This window comes from Phyllobates terribilis, unplaced genomic scaffold, assembly GCF_046119375.1.
Source record: "Phyllobates terribilis strain yellow unplaced genomic scaffold, ASM4611937v1 Scaffold_1598__1_contigs__length_248474, whole genome shotgun sequence".
Classification (NCBI taxonomy): domain Eukaryota; kingdom Metazoa; phylum Chordata; class Amphibia; order Anura; family Dendrobatidae; genus Phyllobates; species Phyllobates terribilis.
In genome coordinates, this window is record NW_027364358.1 from 149,920 (window position 1) to 177,111 (window position 27,192).

The following is a 27,192-nucleotide window of genomic DNA, read 5'->3' on the forward strand; positions in this document are numbered from 1 at the left end:
GAACACTGACTTCTTTCATTTAATGCCTGCAGACTATAAAAGAGAACCCAACCCAAAAAGTTTGGTTGATTAGTCTGTGGCATTCTGTTAAACTGTTGCTTATGGCGGTCTCTGTGAGCTTCTCAGCGACATTCAGCCAGCCAGGTATCCTGCCTGCAGTAGATGGAATGTGGCAATGGAACGCTGGCTGCGCGTGTCATAATAGGCTCTGAGCCTTTATATACCTGTGCACAGCAGCAGCCACCTTCAGTCTGCTGCTGGACAGCCAGCAGCAGCAGCAGCAGCAGGAGAGGTATGTAATCAGGAGCCCTCCTGCTAAGGGTAGACAGCTGCTCGTTCCACCCCACCCCCCGCCTTAATTGGTTCTCCTCCCTTCCAACGGTGTTGAGGCGGGTGGGAACAGCAGGGGGTGAAGGTGCTGTGTTTAAAGAGGTGGAGTTATGCAGATCTAAAACGCGTGGATTGCAGCAGCAGCAAGCCGAAAAGTGCAGGCATGTAAGGGATCTAGAGGTTGACAACATGTCTTCTTAACGGGAGTCCAGGAGCTCATCTCCACAAATGGACTTTTTAGGATCCTTGGGTGGCTCCGTAGTTTGAAACCAATTCTGGTTATCGCTTCTCGGCCTTTTGGCTAAGATCAAGTGTAGTATCTGTTCTTATCAGTTTAATATCTGATACGTCCCCTATCTGGGGACCATATATTAAATGGATTTTTAGAACAGGGAGATGGAAAAAGAGCTTGCTCTGTCCACTCCACGCATTGACCTGGTATTGCAGTATCTCCAGGACCGGTGCACCCCTTCTTTAATGCAGTTTCTAAAATCAGAAAGAATTGAATTCAATGTTTTTTGTTCATTTTGCTTGTTTGTCGGATTTTGGGATGGACTCTTTGGCTCTGCTTTTCTTCTCCTCATTGGATTTTTCATGTTCAAAGTTGCAGAAGCCAGATTACAAGCTCATTTTGGTTCAACTTCAGCAACTGTGCATTGCATTGCCATGTAATGTGATGCAATGCTATCTTTCTAGCTCTCCCTTTCTACTTCCTTTTGGATAAACAGACATATTAGGCAAGCATTTTGGAGCTTTCACCTAAATAACTACAGGTGGTGAGATAAGCTGCACAATATAATTGACCTTTCAGTATATTGTTGCACACACACCATCTATTTAGCAAATGCCCTTGTTATCAACAGCAGCCTTTTAAACTCACCCGAGCTAACAGGTATGTGCGCTGGTTACACTGCTGCGCTTAAAATTTCTTTTTTGGTTTGCTACAATGCCTTTTCTGAAACGTTGTCTCCTTCTGCTGGAACACTGACTTCTTTCATTTAATGCCTGCAGACTATAAAAGAGAACCCAACCCAAAAAGTTTGGTTGATTAGTCTGTGGCATTCTGTTAAACTGTTGCTTATGGCGGTCTCTGTGAGCTTCTCAGCGACATTCAGCCAGCCAGGTATCCTGCCTGCAGTAGATGGAATGTGGCAATGGAACGCTGGCTGCGCGTGTCATAATAGGCTCTGAGCCTTTATATACCTGTGCACAGCAGCAGCCACCTTCAGTCTGCTGCTGGACAGCCAGCAGCAGCAGCAGCAGCAGGAGAGGTATGTAATCAGGAGCCCTCCTGCTAAGGGTAGACAGCTGCTCGTTCCACCCCACCCCCCGCCTTAATTGGTTCTCCTCCCTTCCAACGGTGTTGAGGCGGGTGGGAACAGCAGGGGGTGAAGGTGCTGTGTTTAAAGAGGTGGAGTTATGCAGATCTAAAACGCGTGGATTGCAGCAGCAGCAAGCCGAAAAGTGCAGGCATGTAAGGGATCTAGAGGTTGACAACATGTCTTCTTAACGGGAGTCCAGGAGCTCATCTCCACAAATGGACTTTTTAGGATCCTTGGGTGGCTCCGTAGTTTGAAACCAATTCTGGTTATCGCTTCTCGGCCTTTTGGCTAAGATCAAGTGTAGTATCTGTTCTTATCAGTTTAATATCTGATACGTCCCCTATCTGGGGACCATATATTAAATGGATTTTTAGAACAGGGAGATGGAAAAAGAGCTTGCTCTGTCCACTCCACGCATTGACCTGGTATTGCAGTATCTCCAGGACCGGTGCACCCCTTCTTTAATGCAGTTTCTAAAATCAGAAAGAATTGAATTCAATGTTTTTTGTTCATTTTGCTTGTTTGTCGGATTTTGGGATGGACTCTTTGGCTCTGCTTTTCTTCTCCTCATTGGATTTTTCATGTTCAAAGTTGCAGAAGCCAGATTACAAGCTCATTTTGGTTCAACTTCAGCAACTGTGCATTGCATTGCCATGTAATGTGATGCAATGCTATCTTTCTAGCTCTCCCTTTCTACTTCCTTTTGGATAAACAGACATATTAGGCAAGCATTTTGGAGCTTTCACCTAAATAACTACAGGTGGTGAGATAAGCTGCACAATATAATTGACCTTTCAGTATATTGTTGCACACACACCATCTATTTAGCAAATGCCCTTGTTATCAACAGCAGCCTTTTAAACTCACCCGAGCTAACAGGTATGTGCGCTGGTTACACTGCTGCGCTTAAAATTTCTTTTTTGGTTTGCTACAATGCCTTTTCTGAAACGTTGTCTCCTTCTGCTGGAACACTGACTTCTTTCATTTAATGCCTGCAGACTATAAAAGAGAACCCAACCCAAAAAGTTTGGTTGATTAGTCTGTGGCATTCTGTTAAACTGTTGCTTATGGCGGTCTCTGTGAGCTTCTCAGCGACATTCAGCCAGCCAGGTATCCTGCCTGCAGTAGATGGAATGTGGCAATGGAACGCTGGCTGCGCGTGTCATAATAGGCTCTGAGCCTTTATATACCTGTGCACAGCAGCAGCCACCTTCAGTCTGCTGCTGGACAGCCAGCAGCAGCAGCAGCAGCAGGAGAGGTATGTAATCAGGAGCCCTCCTGCTAAGGGTAGACAGCTGCTCGTTCCACCCCACCCCCCGCCTTAATTGGTTCTCCTCCCTTCCAACGGTGTTGAGGCGGGTGGGAACAGCAGGGGGTGAAGGTGCTGTGTTTAAAGAGGTGGAGTTATGCAGATCTAAAACGCGTGGATTGCAGCAGCAGCAAGCCGAAAAGTGCAGGCATGTAAGGGATCTAGAGGTTGACAACATGTCTTCTTAACGGGAGTCCAGGAGCTCATCTCCACAAATGGACTTTTTAGGATCCTTGGGTGGCTCCGTAGTTTGAAACCAATTCTGGTTATCGCTTCTCGGCCTTTTGGCTAAGATCAAGTGTAGTATCTGTTCTTATCAGTTTAATATATGATACGTCCCCTATCTGGGGACCATATATTAAATGGATTTTTAGAACAGGGAGATGGAAAAAGAGCTTGCTCTGTCCACTCCACGCATTGACCTGGTATTGCAGTATCTCCAGGACCGGTGCACCCCTTCTTTAATGCAGTTTCTAAAATCAGAAAGAATTGAATTCAATGTTTTTTGTTCATTTTGCTTGTTTGTCGGATTTTGGGATGGACTCTTTGGCTCTGCTTTTCTTCTCCTCATTGGATTTTTCATGTTCAAAGTTGCAGAAGCCAGATTACAAGCTCATTTTGGTTCAACTTCAGCAACTGTGCATTGCATTGCCATGTAATGTGATGCAATGCTATCTTTCTAGCTCTCCCTTTCTACTTCCTTTTGGATAAACAGACATATTAGGCAAGCATTTTGGAGCTTTCACCTAAATAACTACAGGTGGTGAGATAAGCTGCACAATATAATTGACCTTTCAGTATATTGTTGCACACACACCATCTATTTAGCAAATGCCCTTGTTATCAACAGCAGCCTTTTAAACTCACCCGAGCTAACAGGTATGTGCGCTGGTTACACTGCTGCGCTTAAAATTTCTTTTTTGGTTTGCTACAATGCCTTTTCTGAAACGTTGTCTCCTTCTGCTGGAACACTGACTTCTTTCATTTAATGCCTGCAGACTATAAAAGAGAACCCAACCCAAAAAGTTTGGTTGATTAGTCTGTGGCATTCTGTTAAACTGTTGCTTATGGCGGTCTCTGTGAGCTTCTCAGCGACATTCAGCCAGCCAGGTATCCTGCCTGCAGTAGATGGAATGTGGCAATGGAACGCTGGCTGCGCGTGTCATAATAGGCTCTGAGCCTTTATATACCTGTGCACAGCAGCAGCCACCTTCAGTCTGCTGCTGGACAGCCAGCAGCAGCAGCAGCAGCAGGAGAGGTATGTAATCAGGAGCCCTCCTGCTAAGGGTAGACAGCTGCTCGTTCCACCCCACCCCCCGCCTTAATTGGTTCTCCTCCCTTCCAACGGTGTTGAGGCGGGTGGGAACAGCAGGGGGTGAAGGTGCTGTGTTTAAAGAGGTGGAGTTATGCAGATCTAAAACGCGTGGATTGCAGCAGCAGCAAGCCGAAAAGTGCAGGCATGTAAGGGATCTAGAGGTTGACAACATGTCTTCTTAACGGGAGTCCAGGAGCTCATCTCCACAAATGGACTTTTTAGGATCCTTGGGTGGCTCCGTAGTTTGAAACCAATTCTGGTTATCGCTTCTCGGCCTTTTGGCTAAGATCAAGTGTAGTATCTGTTCTTATCAGTTTAATATCTGATACGTCCCCTATCTGGGGACCATATATTAAATGGATTTTTAGAACAGGGAGATGGAAAAAGAGCTTGCTCTGTCCACTCCACGCATTGACCTGGTATTGCAGTATCTCCAGGACCGGTGCACCCCTTCTTTAATGCAGTTTCTAAAATCAGAAAGAATTGAATTCAATGTTTTTTGTTCATTTTGCTTGTTTGTCGGATTTTGGGATGGACTCTTTGGCTCTGCTTTTCTTCTCCTCATTGGATTTTTCATGTTCAAAGTTGCAGAAGCCAGATTACAAGCTCATTTTGGTTCAACTTCAGCAACTGTGCATTGCATTGCCATGTAATGTGATGCAATGCTATCTTTCTAGCTCTCCCTTTCTACTTCCTTTTGGATAAACAGACATATTAGGCAAGCATTTTGGAGCTTTCACCTAAATAACTACAGGTGGTGAGATAAGCTGCACAATATAATTGACCTTTCAGTATATTGTTGCACACACACCATCTATTTAGCAAATGCCCTTGTTATCAACAGCAGCCTTTTAAACTCACCCGAGCTAACAGGTATGTGCGCTGGTTACACTGCTGCGCTTAAAATTTCTTTTTTGGTTTGCTACAATGCCTTTTCTGAAACGTTGTCTCCTTCTGCTGGAACACTGACTTCTTTCATTTAATGCCTGCAGACTATAAAAGAGAACCCAACCCAAAAAGTTTGGTTGATTAGTCTGTGGCATTCTGTTAAACTGTTGCTTATGGCGGTCTCTGTGAGCTTCTCAGCGACATTCAGCCAGCCAGGTATCCTGCCTGCAGTAGATGGAATGTGGCAATGGAACGCTGGCTGCGCGTGTCATAATAGGCTCTGAGCCTTTATATACCTGTGCACAGCAGCAGCCACCTTCAGTCTGCTGCTGGACAGCCAGCAGCAGCAGCAGCAGCAGGAGAGGTATGTAATCAGGAGCCCTCCTGCTAAGGGTAGACAGCTGCTCGTTCCACCCCACCCCCCGCCTTAATTGGTTCTCCTCCCTTCCAACGGTGTTGAGGCGGGTGGGAACAGCAGGGGGTGAAGGTGCTGTGTTTAAAGAGGTGGAGTTATGCAGATCTAAAACGCGTGGATTGCAGCAGCAGCAAGCTGAAAAGTGCAGGCATGTAAGGGATCTAGAGGTTGACAACATGTCTTCTTAACGGGAGTCCAGGAGCTCATCTCCACAAATGGACTTTTTAGGATCCTTGGGTGGCTCCGTAGTTTGAAACCAATTCTGGTTATCGCTTCTCGGCCTTTTGGCTAAGATCAAGTGTAGTATCTGTTCTTATCAGTTTAATATCTGATACGTCCCCTATCTGGGGACCATATATTAAATGGATTTTTAGAACAGGGAGATGGAAAAAGAGCTTGCTCTGTCCACTCCACGCATTGACCTGGTATTGCAGTATCTCCAGGACCGGTGCACCCCTTCTTTAATGCAGTTTCTAAAATCAGAAAGAATTGAATTCAATGTTTTTTGTTCATTTTGCTTGTTTGTCGGATTTTGGGATGGACTCTTTGGCTCTGCTTTTCTTCTCCTCATTGGATTTTTCATGTTCAAAGTTGCAGAAGCCAGATTACAAGCTCATTTTGGTTCAACTTCAGCAACTGTGCATTGCATTGCCATGTAATGTGATGCAATGCTATCTTTCTAGCTCTCCCTTTCTACTTCCTTTTGGATAAACAGACATATTAGGCAAGCATTTTGGAGCTTTCACCTAAATAACTACAGGTGGTGAGATAAGCTGCACAATATAATTGACCTTTCAGTATATTGTTGCACACACACCATCTATTTAGCAAATGCCCTTGTTATCAACAGCAGCCTTTTAAACTCACCCGAGCTAACAGGTATGTGCGCTGGTTACACTGCTGCGCTTAAAATTTCTTTTTTGGTTTGCTACAATGCCTTTTCTGAAACGTTGTCTCCTTCTGCTGGAACACTGACTTCTTTCATTTAATGCCTGCAGACTATAAAAGAGAACCCAACCCAAAAAGTTTGGTTGATTAGTCTGTGGCATTCTGTTAAACTGTTGCTTATGGCGGTCTCTGTGAGCTTCTCAGCGACATTCAGCCAGCCAGGTATCCTGCCTGCAGTAGATGGAATGTGGCAATGGAACGCTGGCTGCGCGTGTCATAATAGGCTCTGAGCCTTTATATACCTGTGCACAGCAGCAGCCACCTTCAGTCTGCTGCTGGACAGCCAGCAGCAGCAGCAGCAGCAGGAGAGGTATGTAATCAGGAGCCCTCCTGCTAAGGGTAGACAGCTGCTCGTTCCACCCCACCCCCCGCCTTAATTGGTTCTCCTCCCTTCCAACGGTGTTGAGGCGGGTGGGAACAGCAGGGGGTGAAGGTGCTGTGTTTAAAGAGGTGGAGTTATGCAGATCTAAAACGCGTGGATTGCAGCAGCAGCAAGCCGAAAAGTGCAGGCATGTAAGGGATCTAGAGGTTGACAACATGTCTTCTTAACGGGAGTCCAGGAGCTCATCTCCACAAATGGACTTTTTAGGATCCTTGGGTGGCTCCGTAGTTTGAAACCAATTCTGGTTATCGCTTCTCGGCCTTTTGGCTAAGATCAAGTGTAGTATCTGTTCTTATCAGTTTAATATCTGATACGTCCCCTATCTGGGGACCATATATTAAATGGATTTTTAGAACAGGGAGATGGAAAAAGAGCTTGCTCTGTCCACTCCACGCATTGACCTGGTATTGCAGTATCTCCAGGACCGGTGCACCCCTTCTTTAATGCAGTTTCTAAAATCAGAAAGAATTGAATTCAATGTTTTTTGTTCATTTTGCTTGTTTGTCGGATTTTGGGATGGACTCTTTGGCTCTGCTTTTCTTCTCCTCATTGGATTTTTCATGTTCAAAGTTGCAGAAGCCAGATTACAAGCTCATTTTGGTTCAACTTCAGCAACTGTGCATTGCATTGCCATGTAATGTGATGCAATGCTATCTTTCTAGCTCTCCCTTTCTACTTCCTTTTGGATAAACAGACATATTAGGCAAGCATTTTGGAGCTTTCACCTAAATAACTACAGGTGGTGAGATAAGCTGCACAATATAATTGACCTTTCAGTATATTGTTGCACACACACCATCTATTTAGCAAATGCCCTTGTTATCAACAGCAGCCTTTTAAACTCACCCGAGCTAACAGGTATGTGCGCTGGTTACACTGCTGCGCTTAAAATTTCTTTTTTGGTTTGCTACAATGCCTTTTCTGAAACGTTGTCTCCTTCTGCTGGAACACTGACTTCTTTCATTTAATGCCTGCAGACTATAAAAGAGAACCCAACCCAAAAAGTTTGGTTGATTAGTCTGTGGCATTCTGTTAAACTGTTGCTTATGGCGGTCTCTGTGAGCTTCTCAGCGACATTCAGCCAGCCAGGTATCCTGCCTGCAGTAGATGGAATGTGGCAATGGAACGCTGGCTGCGCGTGTCATAATAGGCTCTGAGCCTTTATATACCTGTGCACAGCAGCAGCCACCTTCAGTCTGCTGCTGGACAGCCAGCAGCAGCAGCAGCAGCAGGAGAGGTATGTAATCAGGAGCCCTCCTGCTAAGGGTAGACAGCTGCTCGTTCCACCCCACCCCCCGCCTTAATTGGTTCTCCTCCCTTCCAACGGTGTTGAGGCGGGTGGGAACAGCAGGGGGTGAAGGTGCTGTGTTTAAAGAGGTGGAGTTATGCAGATCTAAAACGCGTGGATTGCAGCAGCAGCAAGCCGAAAAGTGCAGGCATGTAAGGGATCTAGAGGTTGACAACATGTCTTCTTAACGGGAGTCCAGGAGCTCATCTCCACAAATGGACTTTTTAGGATCCTTGGGTGGCTCCGTAGTTTGAAACCAATTCTGGTTATCGCTTCTCGGCCTTTTGGCTAAGATCAAGTGTAGTATCTGTTCTTATCAGTTTAATATCTGATACGTCCCCTATCTGGGGACCATATATTAAATGGATTTTTAGAACAGGGAGATGGAAAAAGAGCTTGCTCTGTCCACTCCACGCATTGACCTGGTATTGCAGTATCTCCAGGACCGGTGCACCCCTTCTTTAATGCAGTTTCTAAAATCAGAAAGAATTGAATTCAATGTTTTTTGTTCATTTTGCTTGTTTGTCGGATTTTGGGATGGACTCTTTGGCTCTGCTTTTCTTCTCCTCATTGGATTTTTCATGTTCAAAGTTGCAGAAGCCAGATTACAAGCTCATTTTGGTTCAACTTCAGCAACTGTGCATTGCATTGCCATGTAATGTGATGCAATGCTATCTTTCTAGCTCTCCCTTTCTACTTCCTTTTGGATAAACAGACATATTAGGCAAGCATTTTGGAGCTTTCACCTAAATAACTACAGGTGGTGAGATAAGCTGCACAATATAATTGACCTTTCAGTATATTGTTGCACACACACCATCTATTTAGCAAATGCCCTTGTTATCAACAGCAGCCTTTTAAACTCACCCGAGCTAACAGGTATGTGCGCTGGTTACACTGCTGCGCTTAAAATTTCTTTTTTGGTTTGCTACAATGCCTTTTCTGAAACGTTGTCTCCTTCTGCTGGAACACTGACTTCTTTCATTTAATGCCTGCAGACTATAAAAGAGAACCCAACCCAAAAAGTTTGGTTGATTAGTCTGTGGCATTCTGTTAAACTGTTGCTTATGGCGGTCTCTGTGAGCTTCTCAGCGACATTCAGCCAGCCAGGTATCCTGCCTGCAGTAGATGGAATGTGGCAATGGAACGCTGGCTGCGCGTGTCATAATAGGCTCTGAGCCTTTATATACCTGTGCACAGCAGCAGCCACCTTCAGTCTGCTGCTGGACAGCCAGCAGCAGCAGCAGCAGCAGGAGAGGTATGTAATCAGGAGCCCTCCTGCTAAGGGTAGACAGCTGCTCGTTCCACCCCACCCCCCGCCTTAATTGGTTCTCCTCCCTTCCAACGGTGTTGAGGCGGGTGGGAACAGCAGGGGGTGAAGGTGCTGTGTTTAAAGAGGTGGAGTTATGCAGATCTAAAACGCGTGGATTGCAGCAGCAGCAAGCCGAAAAGTGCAGGCATGTAAGGGATCTAGAGGTTGACAACATGTCTTCTTAACGGGAGTCCAGGAGCTCATCTCCACAAATGGACTTTTTAGGATCCTTGGGTGGCTCCGTAGTTTGAAACCAATTCTGGTTATCGCTTCTCGGCCTTTTGGCTAAGATCAAGTGTAGTATCTGTTCTTATCAGTTTAATATCTGATACGTCCCCTATCTGGGGACCATATATTAAATGGATTTTTAGAACAGGGAGATGGAAAAAGAGCTTGCTCTGTCCACTCCACGCATTGACCTGGTATTGCAGTATCTCCAGGACCGGTGCACCCCTTCTTTAATGCAGTTTCTAAAATCAGAAAGAATTGAATTCAATGTTTTTTGTTCATTTTGCTTGTTTGTCGGATTTTGGGATGGACTCTTTGGCTCTGCTTTTCTTCTCCTCATTGGATTTTTCATGTTCAAAGTTGCAGAAGCCAGATTACAAGCTCATTTTGGTTCAACTTCAGCAACTGTGCATTGCATTGCCATGTAATGTGATGCAATGCTATCTTTCTAGCTCTCCCTTTCTACTTCCTTTTGGATAAACAGACATATTAGGCAAGCATTTTGGAGCTTTCACCTAAATAACTACAGGTGGTGAGATAAGCTGCACAATATAATTGACCTTTCAGTATATTGTTGCACACACACCATCTATTTAGCAAATGCCCTTGTTATCAACAGCAGCCTTTTAAACTCACCCGAGCTAACAGGTATGTGCGCTGGTTACACTGCTGCGCTTAAAATTTCTTTTTTGGTTTGCTACAATGCCTTTTCTGAAACGTTGTCTCCTTCTGCTGGAACACTGACTTCTTTCATTTAATGCCTGCAGACTATAAAAGAGAACCCAACCCAAAAAGTTTGGTTGATTAGTCTGTGGCATTCTGTTAAACTGTTGCTTATGGCGGTCTCTGTGAGCTTCTCAGCGACATTCAGCCAGCCAGGTATCCTGCCTGCAGTAGATGGAATGTGGCAATGGAACGCTGGCTGCGCGTGTCATAATAGGCTCTGAGCCTTTATATACCTGTGCACAGCAGCAGCCACCTTCAGTCTGCTGCTGGACAGCCAGCAGCAGCAGCAGCAGCAGGAGAGGTATGTAATCAGGAGCCCTCCTGCTAAGGGTAGACAGCTGCTCGTTCCACCCCACCCCCCGCCTTAATTGGTTCTCCTCCCTTCCAACGGTGTTGAGGCGGGTGGGAACAGCAGGGGGTGAAGGTGCTGTGTTTAAAGAGGTGGAGTTATGCAGATCTAAAACGCGTGGATTGCAGCAGCAGCAAGCCGAAAAGTGCAGGCATGTAAGGGATCTAGAGGTTGACAACATGTCTTCTTAACGGGAGTCCAGGAGCTCATCTCCACAAATGGACTTTTTAGGATCCTTGGGTGGCTCCGTAGTTTGAAACCAATTCTGGTTATCGCTTCTCGGCCTTTTGGCTAAGATCAAGTGTAGTATCTGTTCTTATCAGTTTAATATCTGATACGTCCCCTATCTGGGGACCATATATTAAATGGATTTTTAGAACAGGGAGATGGAAAAAGAGCTTGCTCTGTCCACTCCACGCATTGACCTGGTATTGCAGTATCTCCAGGACCGGTGCACCCCTTCTTTAATGCAGTTTCTAAAATCAGAAAGAATTGAATTCAATGTTTTTTGTTCATTTTGCTTGTTTGTCGGATTTTGGGATGGACTCTTTGGCTCTGCTTTTCTTCTCCTCATTGGATTTTTCATGTTCAAAGTTGCAGAAGCCAGATTACAAGCTCATTTTGGTTCAACTTCAGCAACTGTGCATTGCATTGCCATGTAATGTGATGCAATGCTATCTTTCTAGCTCTCCCTTTCTACTTCCTTTTGGATAAACAGACATATTAGGCAAGCATTTTGGAGCTTTCACCTAAATAACTACAGGTGGTGAGATAAGCTGCACAATATAATTGACCTTTCAGTATATTGTTGCACACACACCATCTATTTAGCAAATGCCCTTGTTATCAACAGCAGCCTTTTAAACTCACCCGAGCTAACAGGTATGTGCGCTGGTTACACTGCTGCGCTTAAAATTTCTTTTTTGGTTTGCTACAATGCCTTTTCTGAAACGTTGTCTCCTTCTGCTGGAACACTGACTTCTTTCATTTAATGCCTGCAGACTATAAAAGAGAACCCAACCCAAAAAGTTTGGTTGATTAGTCTGTGGCATTCTGTTAAACTGTTGCTTATGGCGGTCTCTGTGAGCTTCTCAGCGACATTCAGCCAGCCAGGTATCCTGCCTGCAGTAGATGGAATGTGGCAATGGAACGCTGGCTGCGCGTGTCATAATAGGCTCTGAGCCTTTATATACCTGTGCACAGCAGCAGCCACCTTCAGTCTGCTGCTGGACAGCCAGCAGCAGCAGCAGCAGCAGGAGAGGTATGTAATCAGGAGCCCTCCTGCTAAGGGTAGACAGCTGCTCGTTCCACCCCACCCCCCGCCTTAATTGGTTCTCCTCCCTTCCAACGGTGTTGAGGCGGGTGGGAACAGCAGGGGGTGAAGGTGCTGTGTTTAAAGAGGTGGAGTTATGCAGATCTAAAACGCGTGGATTGCAGCAGCAGCAAGCCGAAAAGTGCAGGCATGTAAGGGATCTAGAGGTTGACAACATGTCTTCTTAACGGGAGTCCAGGAGCTCATCTCCACAAATGGACTTTTTAGGATCCTTGGGTGGCTCCGTAGTTTGAAACCAATTCTGGTTATCGCTTCTCGGCCTTTTGGCTAAGATCAAGTGTAGTATCTGTTCTTATCAGTTTAATATCTGATACGTCCCCTATCTGGGGACCATATATTAAATGGATTTTTAGAACAGGGAGATGGAAAAAGAGCTTGCTCTGTCCACTCCACGCATTGACCTGGTATTGCAGTATCTCCAGGACCGGTGCACCCCTTCTTTAATGCAGTTTCTAAAATCAGAAAGAATTGAATTCAATGTTTTTTGTTCATTTTGCTTGTTTGTCGGATTTTGGGATGGACTCTTTGGCTCTGCTTTTCTTCTCCTCATTGGATTTTTCATGTTCAAAGTTGCAGAAGCCAGATTACAAGCTCATTTTGGTTCAACTTCAGCAACTGTGCATTGCATTGCCATGTAATGTGATGCAATGCTATCTTTCTAGCTCTCCCTTTCTACTTCCTTTTGGATAAACAGACATATTAGGCAAGCATTTTGGAGCTTTCACCTAAATAACTACAGGTGGTGAGATAAGCTGCACAATATAATTGACCTTTCAGTATATTGTTGCACACACACCATCTATTTAGCAAATGCCCTTGTTATCAACAGCAGCCTTTTAAACTCACCCGAGCTAACAGGTATGTGCGCTGGTTACACTGCTGCGCTTAAAATTTCTTTTTTGGTTTGCTACAATGCCTTTTCTGAAACGTTGTCTCCTTCTGCTGGAACACTGACTTCTTTCATTTAATGCCTGCAGACTATAAAAGAGAACCCAACCCAAAAAGTTTGGTTGATTAGTCTGTGGCATTCTGTTAAACTGTTGCTTATGGCGGTCTCTGTGAGCTTCTCAGCGACATTCAGCCAGCCAGGTATCCTGCCTGCAGTAGATGGAATGTGGCAATGGAACGCTGGCTGCGCGTGTCATAATAGGCTCTGAGCCTTTATATACCTGTGCACAGCAGCAGCCACCTTCAGTCTGCTGCTGGACAGCCAGCAGCAGCAGCAGCAGCAGGAGAGGTATGTAATCAGGAGCCCTCCTGCTAAGGGTAGACAGCTGCTCGTTCCACCCCACCCCCCGCCTTAATTGGTTCTCCTCCCTTCCAACGGTGTTGAGGCGGGTGGGAACAGCAGGGGGTGAAGGTGCTGTGTTTAAAGAGGTGGAGTTATGCAGATCTAAAACGCGTGGATTGCAGCAGCAGCAAGCCGAAAAGTGCAGGCATGTAAGGGATCTAGAGGTTGACAACATGTCTTCTTAACGGGAGTCCAGGAGCTCATCTCCACAAATGGACTTTTTAGGATCCTTGGGTGGCTCCGTAGTTTGAAACCAATTCTGGTTATCGCTTCTCGGCCTTTTGGCTAAGATCAAGTGTAGTATCTGTTCTTATCAGTTTAATATCTGATACGTCCCCTATCTGGGGACCATATATTAAATGGATTTTTAGAACAGGGAGATGGAAAAAGAGCTTGCTCTGTCCACTCCACGCATTGACCTGGTATTGCAGTATCTCCAGGACCGGTGCACCCCTTCTTTAATGCAGTTTCTAAAATCAGAAAGAATTGAATTCAATGTTTTTTGTTCATTTTGCTTGTTTGTCGGATTTTGGGATGGACTCTTTGGCTCTGCTTTTCTTCTCCTCATTGGATTTTTCATGTTCAAAGTTGCAGAAGCCAGATTACAAGCTCATTTTGGTTCAACTTCAGCAACTGTGCATTGCATTGCCATGTAATGTGATGCAATGCTATCTTTCTAGCTCTCCCTTTCTACTTCCTTTTGGATAAACAGACATATTAGGCAAGCATTTTGGAGCTTTCACCTAAATAACTACAGGTGGTGAGATAAGCTGCACAATATAATTGACCTTTCAGTATATTGTTGCACACACACCATCTATTTAGCAAATGCCCTTGTTATCAACAGCAGCCTTTTAAACTCACCCGAGCTAACAGGTATGTGCGCTGGTTACACTGCTGCGCTTAAAATTTCTTTTTTGGTTTGCTACAATGCCTTTTCTGAAACGTTGTCTCCTTCTGCTGGAACACTGACTTCTTTCATTTAATGCCTGCAGACTATAAAAGAGAACCCAACCCAAAAAGTTTGGTTGATTAGTCTGTGGCATTCTGTTAAACTGTTGCTTATGGCGGTCTCTGTGAGCTTCTCAGCGACATTCAGCCAGCCAGGTATCCTGCCTGCAGTAGATGGAATGTGGCAATGGAACGCTGGCTGCGCGTGTCATAATAGGCTCTGAGCCTTTATATACCTGTGCACAGCAGCAGCCACCTTCAGTCTGCTGCTGGACAGCCAGCAGCAGCAGCAGCAGCAGGAGAGGTATGTAATCAGGAGCCCTCCTGCTAAGGGTAGACAGCTGCTCGTTCCACCCCACCCCCCGCCTTAATTGGTTCTCCTCCCTTCCAACGGTGTTGAGGCGGGTGGGAACAGCAGGGGGTGAAGGTGCTGTGTTTAAAGAGGTGGAGTTATGCAGATCTAAAACGCGTGGATTGCAGCAGCAGCAAGCCGAAAAGTGCAGGCATGTAAGGGATCTAGAGGTTGACAACATGTCTTCTTAACGGGAGTCCAGGAGCTCATCTCCACAAATGGACTTTTTAGGATCCTTGGGTGGCTCCGTAGTTTGAAACCAATTCTGGTTATCGCTTCTCGGCCTTTTGGCTAAGATCAAGTGTAGTATCTGTTCTTATCAGTTTAATATCTGATACGTCCCCTATCTGGGGACCATATATTAAATGGATTTTTAGAACAGGGAGATGGAAAAAGAGCTTGCTCTGTCCACTCCACGCATTGACCTGGTATTGCAGTATCTCCAGGACCGGTGCACCCCTTCTTTAATGCAGTTTCTAAAATCAGAAAGAATTGAATTCAATGTTTTTTGTTCATTTTGCTTGTTTGTCGGATTTTGGGATGGACTCTTTGGCTCTGCTTTTCTTCTCCTCATTGGATTTTTCATGTTCAAAGTTGCAGAAGCCAGATTACAAGCTCATTTTGGTTCAACTTCAGCAACTGTGCATTGCATTGCCATGTAATGTGATGCAATGCTATCTTTCTAGCTCTCCCTTTCTACTTCCTTTTGGATAAACAGACATATTAGGCAAGCATTTTGGAGCTTTCACCTAAATAACTACAGGTGGTGAGATAAGCTGCACAATATAATTGACCTTTCAGTATATTGTTGCACACACACCATCTATTTAGCAAATGCCCTTGTTATCAACAGCAGCCTTTTAAACTCACCCGAGCTAACAGGTATGTGCGCTGGTTACACTGCTGCGCTTAAAATTTCTTTTTTGGTTTGCTACAATGCCTTTTCTGAAACGTTGTCTCCTTCTGCTGGAACACTGACTTCTTTCATTTAATGCCTGCAGACTATAAAAGAGAACCCAACCCAAAAAGTTTGGTTGATTAGTCTGTGGCATTCTGTTAAACTGTTGCTTATGGCGGTCTCTGTGAGCTTCTCAGCGACATTCAGCCAGCCAGGTATCCTGCCTGCAGTAGATGGAATGTGGCAATGGAACGCTGGCTGCGCGTGTCATAATAGGCTCTGAGCCTTTATATACCTGTGCACAGCAGCAGCCACCTTCAGTCTGCTGCTGGACAGCCAGCAGCAGCAGCAGCAGCAGGAGAGGTATGTAATCAGGAGCCCTCCTGCTAAGGGTAGACAGCTGCTCGTTCCACCCCACCCCCCGCCTTAATTGGTTCTCCTCCCTTCCAACGGTGTTGAGGCGGGTGGGAACAGCAGGGGGTGAAGGTGCTGTGTTTAAAGAGGTGGAGTTATGCAGATCTAAAACGCGTGGATTGCAGCAGCAGCAAGCCGAAAAGTGCAGGCATGTAAGGGATCTAGAGGTTGACAACATGTCTTCTTAACGGGAGTCCAGGAGCTCATCTCCACAAATGGACTTTTTAGGATCCTTGGGTGGCTCCGTAGTTTGAAACCAATTCTGGTTATCGCTTCTCGGCCTTTTGGCTAAGATCAAGTGTAGTATCTGTTCTTATCAGTTTAATATCTGATACGTCCCCTATCTGGGGACCATATATTAAATGGATTTTTAGAACAGGGAGATGGAAAAAGAGCTTGCTCTGTCCACTCCACGCATTGACCTGGTATTGCAGTATCTCCAGGACCGGTGCACCCCTTCTTTAATGCAGTTTCTAAAATCAGAAAGAATTGAATTCAATGTTTTTTGTTCATTTTGCTTGTTTGTCGGATTTTGGGATGGACTCTTTGGCTCTGCTTTTCTTCTCCTCATTGGATTTTTCATGTTCAAAGTTGCAGAAGCCAGATTACAAGCTCATTTTGGTTCAACTTCAGCAACTGTGCATTGCATTGCCATGTAATGTGATGCAATGCTATCTTTCTAGCTCTCCCTTTCTACTTCCTTTTGGATAAACAGACATATTAGGCAAGCATTTTGGAGCTTTCACCTAAATAACTACAGGTGGTGAGATAAGCTGCACAATACAATTGACCTTTCAGTATATTGTTGCACACACACCATCTATTTAGCAAATGCCCTTGTTATCAACAGCAGCCTTTTAAACTCACCCGAGCTAACAGGTATGTGCGCTGGTTACACTGCTGCGCTTAAAATTTCTTTTTTGGTTTGCTACAATGCCTTTTCTGAAACGTTGTCTCCTTCTGCTGGAACACTGACTTCTTTCATTTAATGCCTGCAGACTATAAAAGAGAACCCAACCCAAAAAGTTTGGTTGATTAGTCTGTGGCATTCTGTTAAACTGTTGCTTATGGCGGTCTCTGTGAGCTTCTCAGCGACATTCAGCCAGCCAGGTATCCTGCCTGCAGTAGATGGAATGTGGCAATGGAACGCTGGCTGCGCGTGTCATAATAGGCTCTGAGCCTTTATATACCTGTGCACAGCAGCAGCCACCTTCAGTCTGCTGCTGGACAGCCAGCAGCAGCAGCAGCAGCAGGAGAGGTATGTAATCAGGAGCCCTCCTGCTAAGGGTAGACAGCTGCTCGTTCCACCCCACCCCCCGCCTTAATTGGTTCTCCTCCCTTCCAACGGTGTTGAGGCGGGTGGGAACAGCAGGGGGTGAAGGTGCTGTGTTTAAAGAGGTGGAGTTATGCAGATCTAAAACGCGTGGATTGCAGCAGCAGCAAGCCGAAAAGTGCAGGCATGTAAGGGATCTAGAGGTTGACAACATGTCTTCTTAACGGGAGTCCAGGAGCTCATCTCCACAAATGGACTTTTTAGGATCCTTGGGTGGCTCCGTAGTTTGAAACCAATTCTGGTTATCGCTTCTCGGCCTTTTGGCTAAGATCAAGTGTAGTATCTGTTCTTATCAGTTTAATATCTGATACGTCCCCTATCTGGGGACCATATATTAAATGGATTTTTAGAACAGGGAGATGGAAAAAGAGCTTGCTCTGTCCACTCCACGCATTGACCTGGTATTGCAGTATCTCCAGGACCGGTGCACCCCTTCTTTAATGCAGTTTCTAAAATCAGAAAGAATTGAATTCAATGTTTTTTGTTCATTTTGCTTGTTTGTCGGATTTTGGGATGGACTCTTTGGCTCTGCTTTTCTTCTCCTCATTGGATTTTTCATGTTCAAAGTTGCAGAAGCCAGATTACAAGCTCATTTTGGTTCAACTTCAGCAACTGTGCATTGCATTGCCATGTAATGTGATGCAATGCTATCTTTCTAGCTCTCCCTTTCTACTTCCTTTTGGATAAACAGACATATTAGGCAAGCATTTTGGAGCTTTCACCTAAATAACTACAGGTGGTGAGATAAGCTGCACAATATAATTGACCTTTCAGTATATTGTTGCACACACACCATCTATTTAGCAAATGCCCTTGTTATCAACAGCAGCCTTTTAAACTCACCCGAGCTAACAGGTATGTGCGCTGGTTACACTGCTGCGCTTAAAATTTCTTTTTTGGTTTGCTACAATGCCTTTTCTGAAACGTTGTCTCCTTCTGCTGGAACACTGACTTCTTTCATTTAATGCCTGCAGACTATAAAAGAGAACCCAACCCAAAAAGTTTGGTTGATTAGTCTGTGGCATTCTGTTAAACTGTTGCTTATGGCGGTCTCTGTGAGCTTCTCAGCGACATTCAGCCAGCCAGGTATCCTGCCTGCAGTAGATGGAATGTGGCAATGGAACGCTGGCTGCGCGTGTCATAATAGGCTCTGAGCCTTTATATACCTGTGCACAGCAGCAGCCACCTTCAGTCTGCTGCTGGACAGCCAGCAGCAGCAGCAGCAGCAGGAGAGGTATGTAATCAGGAGCCCTCCTGCTAAGGGTAGACAGCTGCTCGTTCCACCCCACCCCCCGCCTTAATTGGTTCTCCTCCCTTCCAACGGTGTTGAGGCGGGTGGGAACAGCAGGGGGTGAAGGTGCTGTGTTTAAAGAGGTGGAGTTATGCAGATCTAAAACGCGTGGATTGCAGCAGCAGCAAGCCGAAAAGTGCAGGCATGTAAGGGATCTAGAGGTTGACAACATGTCTTCTTAACGGGAGTCCAGGAGCTCATCTCCACAAATGGACTTTTTAGGATCCTTGGGTGGCTCCGTAGTTTGAAACCAATTCTGGTTATCGCTTCTCGGCCTTTTGGCTAAGATCAAGTGTAGTATCTGTTCTTATCAGTTTAATATCTGATACGTCCCCTATCTGGGGACCATATATTAAATGGATTTTTAGAACAGGGAGATGGAAAAAGAGCTTGCTCTGTCCACTCCACGCATTGACCTGGTATTGCAGTATCTCCAGGACCGGTGCACCCCTTCTTTAATGCAGTTTCTAAAATCAGAAAGAATTGAATTCAATGTTTTTTGTTCATTTTGCTTGTTTGTCGGATTTTGGGATGGACTCTTTGGCTCTGCTTTTCTTCTCCTCATTGGATTTTTCATGTTCAAAGTTGCAGAAGCCAGATTACAAGCTCATTTTGGTTCAACTTCAGCAACTGTGCATTGCATTGCCATGTAATGTGATGCAATGCTATCTTTCTAGCTCTCCCTTTCTACTTCCTTTTGGATAAACAGACATATTAGGCAAGCATTTTGGAGCTTTCACCTAAATAACTACAGGTGGTGAGATAAGCTGCACAATATAATTGACCTTTCAGTATATTGTTGCACACACACCATCTATTTAGCAAATGCCCTTGTTATCAACAGCAGCCTTTTAAACTCACCCGAGCTAACAGGTATGTGCGCTGGTTACACTGCTGCGCTTAAAATTTCTTTTTTGGTTTGCTACAATGCCTTTTCTGAAACGTTGTCTCCTTCTGCTGGAACACTGACTTCTTTCATTTAATGCCTGCAGACTATAAAAGAGAACCCAACCCAAAAAGTTTGGTTGATTAGTCTGTGGCATTCTGTTAAACTGTTGCTTATGGCGGTCTCTGTGAGCTTCTCAGCGACATTCAGCCAGCCAGGTATCCTGCCTGCAGTAGATGGAATGTGGCAATGGAACGCTGGCTGCGCGTGTCATAATAGGCTCTGAGCCTTTATATACCTGTGCACAGCAGCAGCCACCTTCAGTCTGCTGCTGGACAGCCAGCAGCAGCAGCAGCAGCAGGAGAGGTATGTAATCAGGAGCCCTCCTGCTAAGGGTAGACAGCTGCTCGTTCCACCCCACCCCCCGCCTTAATTGGTTCTCCTCCCTTCCAACGGTGTTGAGGCGGGTGGGAACAGCAGGGGGTGAAGGTGCTGTGTTTAAAGAGGTGGAGTTATGCAGATCTAAAACGCGTGGATTGCAGCAGCAGCAAGCCGAAAAGTGCAGGCATGTAAGGGATCTAGAGGTTGACAACATGTCTTCTTAACGGGAGTCCAGGAGCTCATCTCCACAAATGGACTTTTTAGGATCCTTGGGTGGCTCCGTAGTTTGAAACCAATTCTGGTTATCGCTTCTCGGCCTTTTGGCTAAGATCAAGTGTAGTATCTGTTCTTATCAGTTTAATATCTGATACGTCCCCTATCTGGGGACCATATATTAAATGGATTTTTAGAACAGGGAGATGGAAAAAGAGCTTGCTCTGTCCACTCCACGCATTGACCTGGTATTGCAGTATCTCCAGGACCGGTGCACCCCTTCTTTAATGCAGTTTCTAAAATCAGAAAGAATTGAATTCAATGTTTTTTGTTCATTTTGCTTGTTTGTCGGATTTTGGGATGGACTCTTTGGCTCTGCTTTTCTTCTCCTCATTGGATTTTTCATGTTCAAAGTTGCAGAAGCCAGATTACAAGCTCATTTTGGTTCAACTTCAGCAACTGTGCATTGCATTGCCATGTAATGTGATGCAATGCTATCTTTCTAGCTCTCCCTTTCTACTTCCTTTTGGATAAACAGACATATTAGGCAAGCATTTTGGAGCTTTCACCTAAATAACTACAGGTGGTGAGATAAGCTGCACAATATAATTGACCTTTCAGTATATTGTTGCACACACACCATCTATTTAGCAAATGCCCTTGTTATCAACAGCAGCCTTTTAAACTCACCCGAGCTAACAGGTATGTGCGCTGGTTACACTGCTGCGCTTAAAATTTCTTTTTTGGTTTGCTACAATGCCTTTTCTGAAACGTTGTCTCCTTCTGCTGGAACACTGACTTCTTTCATTTAATGCCTGCAGACTATAAAAGAGAACCCAACCCAAAAAGTTTGGTTGATTAGTCTGTGGCATTCTGTTAAACTGTTGCTTATGGCGGTCTCTGTGAGCTTCTCAGCGACATTCAGCCAGCCAGGTATCCTGCCTGCAGTAGATGGAATGTGGCAATGGAACGCTGGCTGCGCGTGTCATAATAGGCTCTGAGCCTTTATATACCTGTGCACAGCAGCAGCCACCTTCAGTCTGCTGCTGGACAGCCAGCAGCAGCAGCAGCAGCAGGAGAGGTATGTAATCAGGAGCCCTCCTGCTAAGGGTAGACAGCTGCTCGTTCCACCCCACCCCCCGCCTTAATTGGTTCTCCTCCCTTCCAACGGTGTTGAGGCGGGTGGGAACAGCAGGGGGTGAAGGTGCTGTGTTTAAAGAGGTGGAGTTATGCAGATCTAAAACGCGTGGATTGCAGCAGCAGCAAGCCGAAAAGTGCAGGCATGTAAGGGATCTAGAGGTTGACAACATGTCTTCTTAACGGGAGTCCAGGAGCTCATCTCCACAAATGGACTTTTTAGGATCCTTGGGTGGCTCCGTAGTTTGAAACCAATTCTGGTTATCGCTTCTCGGCCTTTTGGCTAAGATCAAGTGTAGTATCTGTTCTTATCAGTTTAATATCTGATACGTCCCCTATCTGGGGACCATATATTAAATGGATTTTTAGAACAGGGAGATGGAAAAAGAGCTTGCTCTGTCCACTCCACGCATTGACCTGGTATTGCAGTATCTCCAGGACCGGTGCACCCCTTCTTTAATGCAGTTTCTAAAATCAGAAAGAATTGAATTCAATGTTTTTTGTTCATTTTGCTTGTTTGTCGGATTTTGGGATGGACTCTTTGGCTCTGCTTTTCTTCTCCTCATTGGATTTTTCATGTTCAAAGTTGCAGAAGCCAGATTACAAGCTCATTTTGGTTCAACTTCAGCAACTGTGCATTGCATTGCCATGTAATGTGATGCAATGCTATCTTTCTAGCTCTCCCTTTCTACTTCCTTTTGGATAAACAGACATATTAGGCAAGCATTTTGGAGCTTTCACCTAAATAACTACAGGTGGTGAGATAAGCTGCACAATATAATTGACCTTTCAGTATATTGTTGCACACACACCATCTATTTAGCAAATGCCCTTGTTATCAACAGCAGCCTTTTAAACTCACCCGAGCTAACAGGTATGTGCGCTGGTTACACTGCTGCGCTTAAAATTTCTTTTTTGGTTTGCTACAATGCCTTTTCTGAAACGTTGTCTCCTTCTGCTGGAACACTGACTTCTTTCATTTAATGCCTGCAGACTATAAAAGAGAACCCAACCCAAAAAGTTTGGTTGATTAGTCTGTGGCATTCTGTTAAACTGTTGCTTATGGCGGTCTCTGTGAGCTTCTCAGCGACATTCAGCCAGCCAGGTATCCTGCCTGCAGTAGATGGAATGTGGCAATGGAACGCTGGCTGCGCGTGTCATAATAGGCTCTGAGCCTTTATATACCTGTGCACAGCAGCAGCCACCTTCAGTCTGCTGCTGGACAGCCAGCAGCAGCAGCAGCAGCAGGAGAGGTATGTAATCAGGAGCCCTCCTGCTAAGGGTAGACAGCTGCTCGTTCCACCCCACCCCCCGCCTTAATTGGTTCTCCTCCCTTCCAACGGTGTTGAGGCGGGTGGGAACAGCAGGGGGTGAAGGTGCTGTGTTTAAAGAGGTGGAGTTATGCAGATCTAAAACGCGTGGATTGCAGCAGCAGCAAGCCGAAAAGTGCAGGCATGTAAGGGATCTAGAGGTTGACAACATGTCTTCTTAACGGGAGTCCAGGAGCTCATCTCCACAAATGGACTTTTTAGGATCCTTGGGTGGCTCCGTAGTTTGAAACCAATTCTGGTTATCGCTTCTCGGCCTTTTGGCTAAGATCAAGTGTAGTATCTGTTCTTATCAGTTTAATATCTGATACGTCCCCTATCTGGGGACCATATATTAAATGGATTTTTAGAACAGGGAGATGGAAAAAGAGCTTGCTCTGTCCACTCCACGCATTGACCTGGTATTGCAGTATCTCCAGGACCGGTGCACCCCTTCTTTAATGCAGTTTCTAAAATCAGAAAGAATTGAATTCAATGTTTTTTGTTCATTTTGCTTGTTTGTCGGATTTTGGGATGGACTCTTTGGCTCTGCTTTTCTTCTCCTCATTGGATTTTTCATGTTCAAAGTTGCAGAAGCCAGATTACAAGCTCATTTTGGTTCAACTTCAGCAACTGTGCATTGCATTGCCATGTAATGTGATGCAATGCTATCTTTCTAGCTCTCCCTTTCTACTTCCTTTTGGATAAACAGACATATTAGGCAAGCATTTTGGAGCTTTCACCTAAATAACTACAGGTGGTGAGATAAGCTGCACAATATAATTGACCTTTCAGTATATTGTTGCACACACACCATCTATTTAGCAAATGCCCTTGTTATCAACAGCAGCCTTTTAAACTCACCCGAGCTAACAGGTATGTGCGCTGGTTACACTGCTGCGCTTAAAATTTCTTTTTTGGTTTGCTACAATGCCTTTTCTGAAACGTTGTCTCCTTCTGCTGGAACACTGACTTCTTTCATTTAATGCCTGCAGACTATAAAAGAGAACCCAACCCAAAAAGTTTGGTTGATTAGTCTGTGGCATTCTGTTAAACTGTTGCTTATGGCGGTCTCTGTGAGCTTCTCAGCGACATTCAGCCAGCCAGGTATCCTGCCTGCAGTAGATGGAATGTGGCAATGGAACGCTGGCTGCGCGTGTCATAATAGGCTCTGAGCCTTTATATACCTGTGCACAGCAGCAGCCACCTTCAGTCTGCTGCTGGACAGCCAGCAGCAGCAGCAGCAGCAGGAGAGGTATGTAATCAGGAGCCCTCCTGCTAAGGGTAGACAGCTGCTCGTTCCACCCCACCCCCCGCCTTAATTGGTTCTCCTCCCTTCCAACGGTGTTGAGGCGGGTGGGAACAGCAGGGGGTGAAGGTGCTGTGTTTAAAGAGGTGGAGTTATGCAGATCTAAAACGCGTGGATTGCAGCAGCAGCAAGCCGAAAAGTGCAGGCATGTAAGGGATCTAGAGGTTGACAACATGTCTTCTTAACGGGAGTCCAGGAGCTCATCTCCACAAATGGACTTTTTAGGATCCTTGGGTGGCTCCGTAGTTTGAAACCAATTCTGGTTATCGCTTCTCGGCCTTTTGGCTAAGATCAAGTGTAGTATCTGTTCTTATCAGTTTAATATCTGATACGTCCCCTATCTGGGGACCATATATTAAATGGATTTTTAGAACAGGGAGATGGAAAAAGAGCTTGCTCTGTCCACTCCACGCATTGACCTGGTATTGCAGTATCTCCAGGACCGGTGCACCCCTTCTTTAATGCAGTTTCTAAAATCAGAAAGAATTGAATTCAATGTTTTTTGTTCATTTTGCTTGTTTGTCGGATTTTGGGATGGACTCTTTGGCTCTGCTTTTCTTCTCCTCATTGGATTTTTCATGTTCAAAGTTGCAGAAGCCAGATTACAAGCTCATTTTGGTTCAACTTCAGCAACTGTGCATTGCATTGCCATGTAATGTGATGCAATGCTATCTTTCTAGCTCTCCCTTTCTACTTCCTTTTGGATAAACAGACATATTAGGCAAGCATTTTGGAGCTTTCACCTAAATAACTACAGGTGGTGAGATAAGCTGCACAATATAATTGACCTTTCAGTATATTGTTGCACACACACCATCTATTTAGCAAATGCCCTTGTTATCAACAGCAGCCTTTTAAACTCACCCGAGCTAACAGGTATGTGCGCTGGTTACACTGCTGCGCTTAAAATTTCTTTTTTGGTTTGCTACAATGCCTTTTCTGAAACGTTGTCTCCTTCTGCTGGAACACTGACTTCTTTCATTTAATGCCTGCAGACTATAAAAGAGAACCCAACCCAAAAAGTTTGGTTGATTAGTCTGTGGCATTCTGTTAAACTGTTGCTTATGGCGGTCTCTGTGAGCTTCTCAGCGACATTCAGCCAGCCAGGTATCCTGCCTGCAGTAGATGGAATGTGGCAATGGAACGCTGGCTGCGCGTGTCATAATAGGCTCTGAGCCTTTATATACCTGTGCACAGCAGCAGCCACCTTCAGTCTGCTGCTGGACAGCCAGCAGCAGCAGCAGCAGCAGGAGAGGTATGTAATCAGGAGCCCTCCTGCTAAGGGTAGACAGCTGCTCGTTCCACCCCACCCCCCGCCTTAATTGGTTCTCCTCCCTTCCAACGGTGTTGAGGCGGGTGGGAACAGCAGGGGGTGAAGGTGCTGTGTTTAAAGAGGTGGAGTTATGCAGATCTAAAACGCGTGGATTGCAGCAGCAGCAAGCCGAAAAGTGCAGGCATGTAAGGGATCTAGAGGTTGACAACATGTCTTCTTAACGGGAGTCCAGGAGCTCATCTCCACAAATGGACTTTTTAGGATCCTTGGGTGGCTCCGTAGTTTGAAACCAATTCTGGTTATCGCTTCTCGGCCTTTTGGCTAAGATCAAGTGTAGTATCTGTTCTTATCAGTTTAATATCTGATACGTCCCCTATCTGGGGACCATATATTAAATGGATTTTTAGAACAGGGAGATGGAAAAAGAGCTTGCTCTGTCCACTCCACGCATTGACCTGGTATTGCAGTATCTCCAGGACCGGTGCACCCCTTCTTTAATGCAGTTTCTAAAATCAGAAAGAATTGAATTCAATGTTTTTTGTTCATTTTGCTTGTTTGTCGGATTTTGGGATGGACTCTTTGGCTCTGCTTTTCTTCTCCTCATTGGATTTTTCATGTTCAAAGTTGCAGAAGCCAGATTACAAGCTCATTTTGGTTCAACTTCAGCAACTGTGCATTGCATTGCCATGTAATGTGATGCAATGCTATCTTTCTAGCTCTCCCTTTCTACTTCCTTTTGGATAAACAGACATATTAGGCAAGCATTTTGGAGCTTTCACCTAAATAACTACAGGTGGTGAGATAAGCTGCACAATATAATTGACCTTTCAGTATATTGTTGCACACACACCATCTATTTAGCAAATGCCCTTGTTATCAACAGCAGCCTTTTAAACTCACCCGAGCTAACAGGTATGTGCGCTGGTTACACTGCTGCGCTTAAAATTTCTTTTTTGGTTTGCTACAATGCCTTTTCTGAAACGTTGTCTCCTTCTGCTGGAACACTGACTTCTTTCATTTAATGCCTGCAGACTATAAAAGAGAACCCAACCCAAAAAGTTTGGTTGATTAGTCTGTGGCATTCTGTTAAACTGTTGCTTATGGCGGTCTCTGTGAGCTTCTCAGCGACATTCAGCCAGCCAGGTATCCTGCCTGCAGTAGATGGAATGTGGCAATGGAACGCTGGCTGCGCGTGTCATAATAGGCTCTGAGCCTTTATATACCTGTGCACAGCAGCAGCCACCTTCAGTCTGCTGCTGGACAGCCAGCAGCAGCAGCAGCAGCAGGAGAGGTATGTAATCAGGAGCCCTCCTGCTAAGGGTAGACAGCTGCTCGTTCCACCCCACCCCCCGCCTTAATTGGTTCTCCTCCCTTCCAACGGTGTTGAGGCGGGTGGGAACAGCAGGGGGTGAAGGTGCTGTGTTTAAAGAGGTGGAGTTATGCAGATCTAAAACGCGTGGATTGCAGCAGCAGCAAGCCGAAAAGTGCAGGCATGTAAGGGATCTAGAGGTTGACAACATGTCTTCTTAACGGGAGTCCAGGAGCTCATCTCCACAAATGGACTTTTTAGGATCCTTGGGTGGCTCCGTAGTTTGAAACCAATTCTGGTTATCGCTTCTCGGCCTTTTGGCTAAGATCAAGTGTAGTATCTGTTCTTATCAGTTTAATATCTGATACGTCCCCTATCTGGGGACCATATATTAAATGGATTTTTAGAACAGGGAGATGGAAAAAGAGCTTGCTCTGTCCACTCCACGCATTGACCTGGTATTGCAGTATCTCCAGGACCGGTGCACCCCTTCTTTAATGCAGTTTCTAAAATCAGAAAGAATTGAATTCAATGTTTTTTGTTCATTTTGCTTGTTTGTCGGATTTTGGGATGGACTCTTTGGCTCTGCTTTTCTTCTCCTCATTGGATTTTTCATGTTCAAAGTTGCAGAAGCCAGATTACAAGCTCATTTTGGTTCAACTTCAGCAACTGTGCATTGCATTGCCATGTAATGTGATGCAA

General features: G+C 45.2%; 21 non-coding genes across 21 annotated transcripts; all 21 read left to right on the forward strand.

Moving 5' to 3' along the window:
- The first annotated feature begins 611 nt into the window (after positions 1-611).
- LOC141244546 (U2 spliceosomal RNA) lies at positions 612-802 on the forward strand. Its single transcript, XR_012308461.1, has one exon. It is a non-coding gene; the product is annotated as a U2 spliceosomal RNA (small nuclear RNA).
- A 1,118-nt stretch (positions 803-1,920) lies between these two features.
- On the forward strand, positions 1,921-2,111 carry LOC141244547 (U2 spliceosomal RNA). Its single transcript, XR_012308462.1, has one exon. It is a non-coding gene; the product is annotated as a U2 spliceosomal RNA (small nuclear RNA).
- A 1,118-nt stretch (positions 2,112-3,229) lies between these two features.
- LOC141244635 (U2 spliceosomal RNA) lies at positions 3,230-3,420 on the forward strand. The gene has a single exon (XR_012308548.1). It is a non-coding gene; the product is annotated as a U2 spliceosomal RNA (small nuclear RNA).
- A 1,118-nt stretch (positions 3,421-4,538) lies between these two features.
- LOC141244548 (U2 spliceosomal RNA) lies at positions 4,539-4,729 on the forward strand. The gene has a single exon (XR_012308463.1). It is a non-coding gene; the product is annotated as a U2 spliceosomal RNA (small nuclear RNA).
- Positions 4,730-5,847: 1,118 nt separating this feature from the next.
- LOC141244549 (U2 spliceosomal RNA) lies at positions 5,848-6,038 on the forward strand. Its single transcript, XR_012308464.1, has one exon. It is a non-coding gene; the product is annotated as a U2 spliceosomal RNA (small nuclear RNA).
- Positions 6,039-7,156: 1,118 nt separating this feature from the next.
- On the forward strand, positions 7,157-7,347 carry LOC141244550 (U2 spliceosomal RNA). Its single transcript, XR_012308465.1, has one exon. It is a non-coding gene; the product is annotated as a U2 spliceosomal RNA (small nuclear RNA).
- Positions 7,348-8,465: 1,118 nt separating this feature from the next.
- LOC141244552 (U2 spliceosomal RNA) lies at positions 8,466-8,656 on the forward strand. The gene has a single exon (XR_012308467.1). It is a non-coding gene; the product is annotated as a U2 spliceosomal RNA (small nuclear RNA).
- A 1,118-nt stretch (positions 8,657-9,774) lies between these two features.
- On the forward strand, positions 9,775-9,965 carry LOC141244553 (U2 spliceosomal RNA). The gene has a single exon (XR_012308468.1). It is a non-coding gene; the product is annotated as a U2 spliceosomal RNA (small nuclear RNA).
- Positions 9,966-11,083: 1,118 nt separating this feature from the next.
- Positions 11,084-11,274, forward strand: LOC141244554 (U2 spliceosomal RNA). Its single transcript, XR_012308469.1, has one exon. It is a non-coding gene; the product is annotated as a U2 spliceosomal RNA (small nuclear RNA).
- Positions 11,275-12,392: 1,118 nt separating this feature from the next.
- LOC141244555 (U2 spliceosomal RNA) lies at positions 12,393-12,583 on the forward strand. The gene has a single exon (XR_012308470.1). It is a non-coding gene; the product is annotated as a U2 spliceosomal RNA (small nuclear RNA).
- Positions 12,584-13,701: 1,118 nt separating this feature from the next.
- Positions 13,702-13,892, forward strand: LOC141244556 (U2 spliceosomal RNA). The gene has a single exon (XR_012308471.1). It is a non-coding gene; the product is annotated as a U2 spliceosomal RNA (small nuclear RNA).
- A 1,118-nt stretch (positions 13,893-15,010) lies between these two features.
- Positions 15,011-15,201, forward strand: LOC141244557 (U2 spliceosomal RNA). Its single transcript, XR_012308472.1, has one exon. It is a non-coding gene; the product is annotated as a U2 spliceosomal RNA (small nuclear RNA).
- Positions 15,202-16,319: 1,118 nt separating this feature from the next.
- Positions 16,320-16,510, forward strand: LOC141244558 (U2 spliceosomal RNA). Its single transcript, XR_012308473.1, has one exon. It is a non-coding gene; the product is annotated as a U2 spliceosomal RNA (small nuclear RNA).
- Positions 16,511-17,628: 1,118 nt separating this feature from the next.
- On the forward strand, positions 17,629-17,819 carry LOC141244559 (U2 spliceosomal RNA). Its single transcript, XR_012308474.1, has one exon. It is a non-coding gene; the product is annotated as a U2 spliceosomal RNA (small nuclear RNA).
- Positions 17,820-18,937: 1,118 nt separating this feature from the next.
- Positions 18,938-19,128, forward strand: LOC141244560 (U2 spliceosomal RNA). Its single transcript, XR_012308475.1, has one exon. It is a non-coding gene; the product is annotated as a U2 spliceosomal RNA (small nuclear RNA).
- A 1,118-nt stretch (positions 19,129-20,246) lies between these two features.
- LOC141244561 (U2 spliceosomal RNA) lies at positions 20,247-20,437 on the forward strand. Its single transcript, XR_012308476.1, has one exon. It is a non-coding gene; the product is annotated as a U2 spliceosomal RNA (small nuclear RNA).
- Positions 20,438-21,555: 1,118 nt separating this feature from the next.
- On the forward strand, positions 21,556-21,746 carry LOC141244563 (U2 spliceosomal RNA). The gene has a single exon (XR_012308478.1). It is a non-coding gene; the product is annotated as a U2 spliceosomal RNA (small nuclear RNA).
- A 1,118-nt stretch (positions 21,747-22,864) lies between these two features.
- LOC141244564 (U2 spliceosomal RNA) lies at positions 22,865-23,055 on the forward strand. The gene has a single exon (XR_012308479.1). It is a non-coding gene; the product is annotated as a U2 spliceosomal RNA (small nuclear RNA).
- Positions 23,056-24,173: 1,118 nt separating this feature from the next.
- On the forward strand, positions 24,174-24,364 carry LOC141244565 (U2 spliceosomal RNA). Its single transcript, XR_012308480.1, has one exon. It is a non-coding gene; the product is annotated as a U2 spliceosomal RNA (small nuclear RNA).
- Positions 24,365-25,482: 1,118 nt separating this feature from the next.
- On the forward strand, positions 25,483-25,673 carry LOC141244566 (U2 spliceosomal RNA). The gene has a single exon (XR_012308481.1). It is a non-coding gene; the product is annotated as a U2 spliceosomal RNA (small nuclear RNA).
- A 1,118-nt stretch (positions 25,674-26,791) lies between these two features.
- LOC141244567 (U2 spliceosomal RNA) lies at positions 26,792-26,982 on the forward strand. The gene has a single exon (XR_012308482.1). It is a non-coding gene; the product is annotated as a U2 spliceosomal RNA (small nuclear RNA).
- The last annotated feature ends 210 nt before the right edge of the window (positions 26,983-27,192 follow it).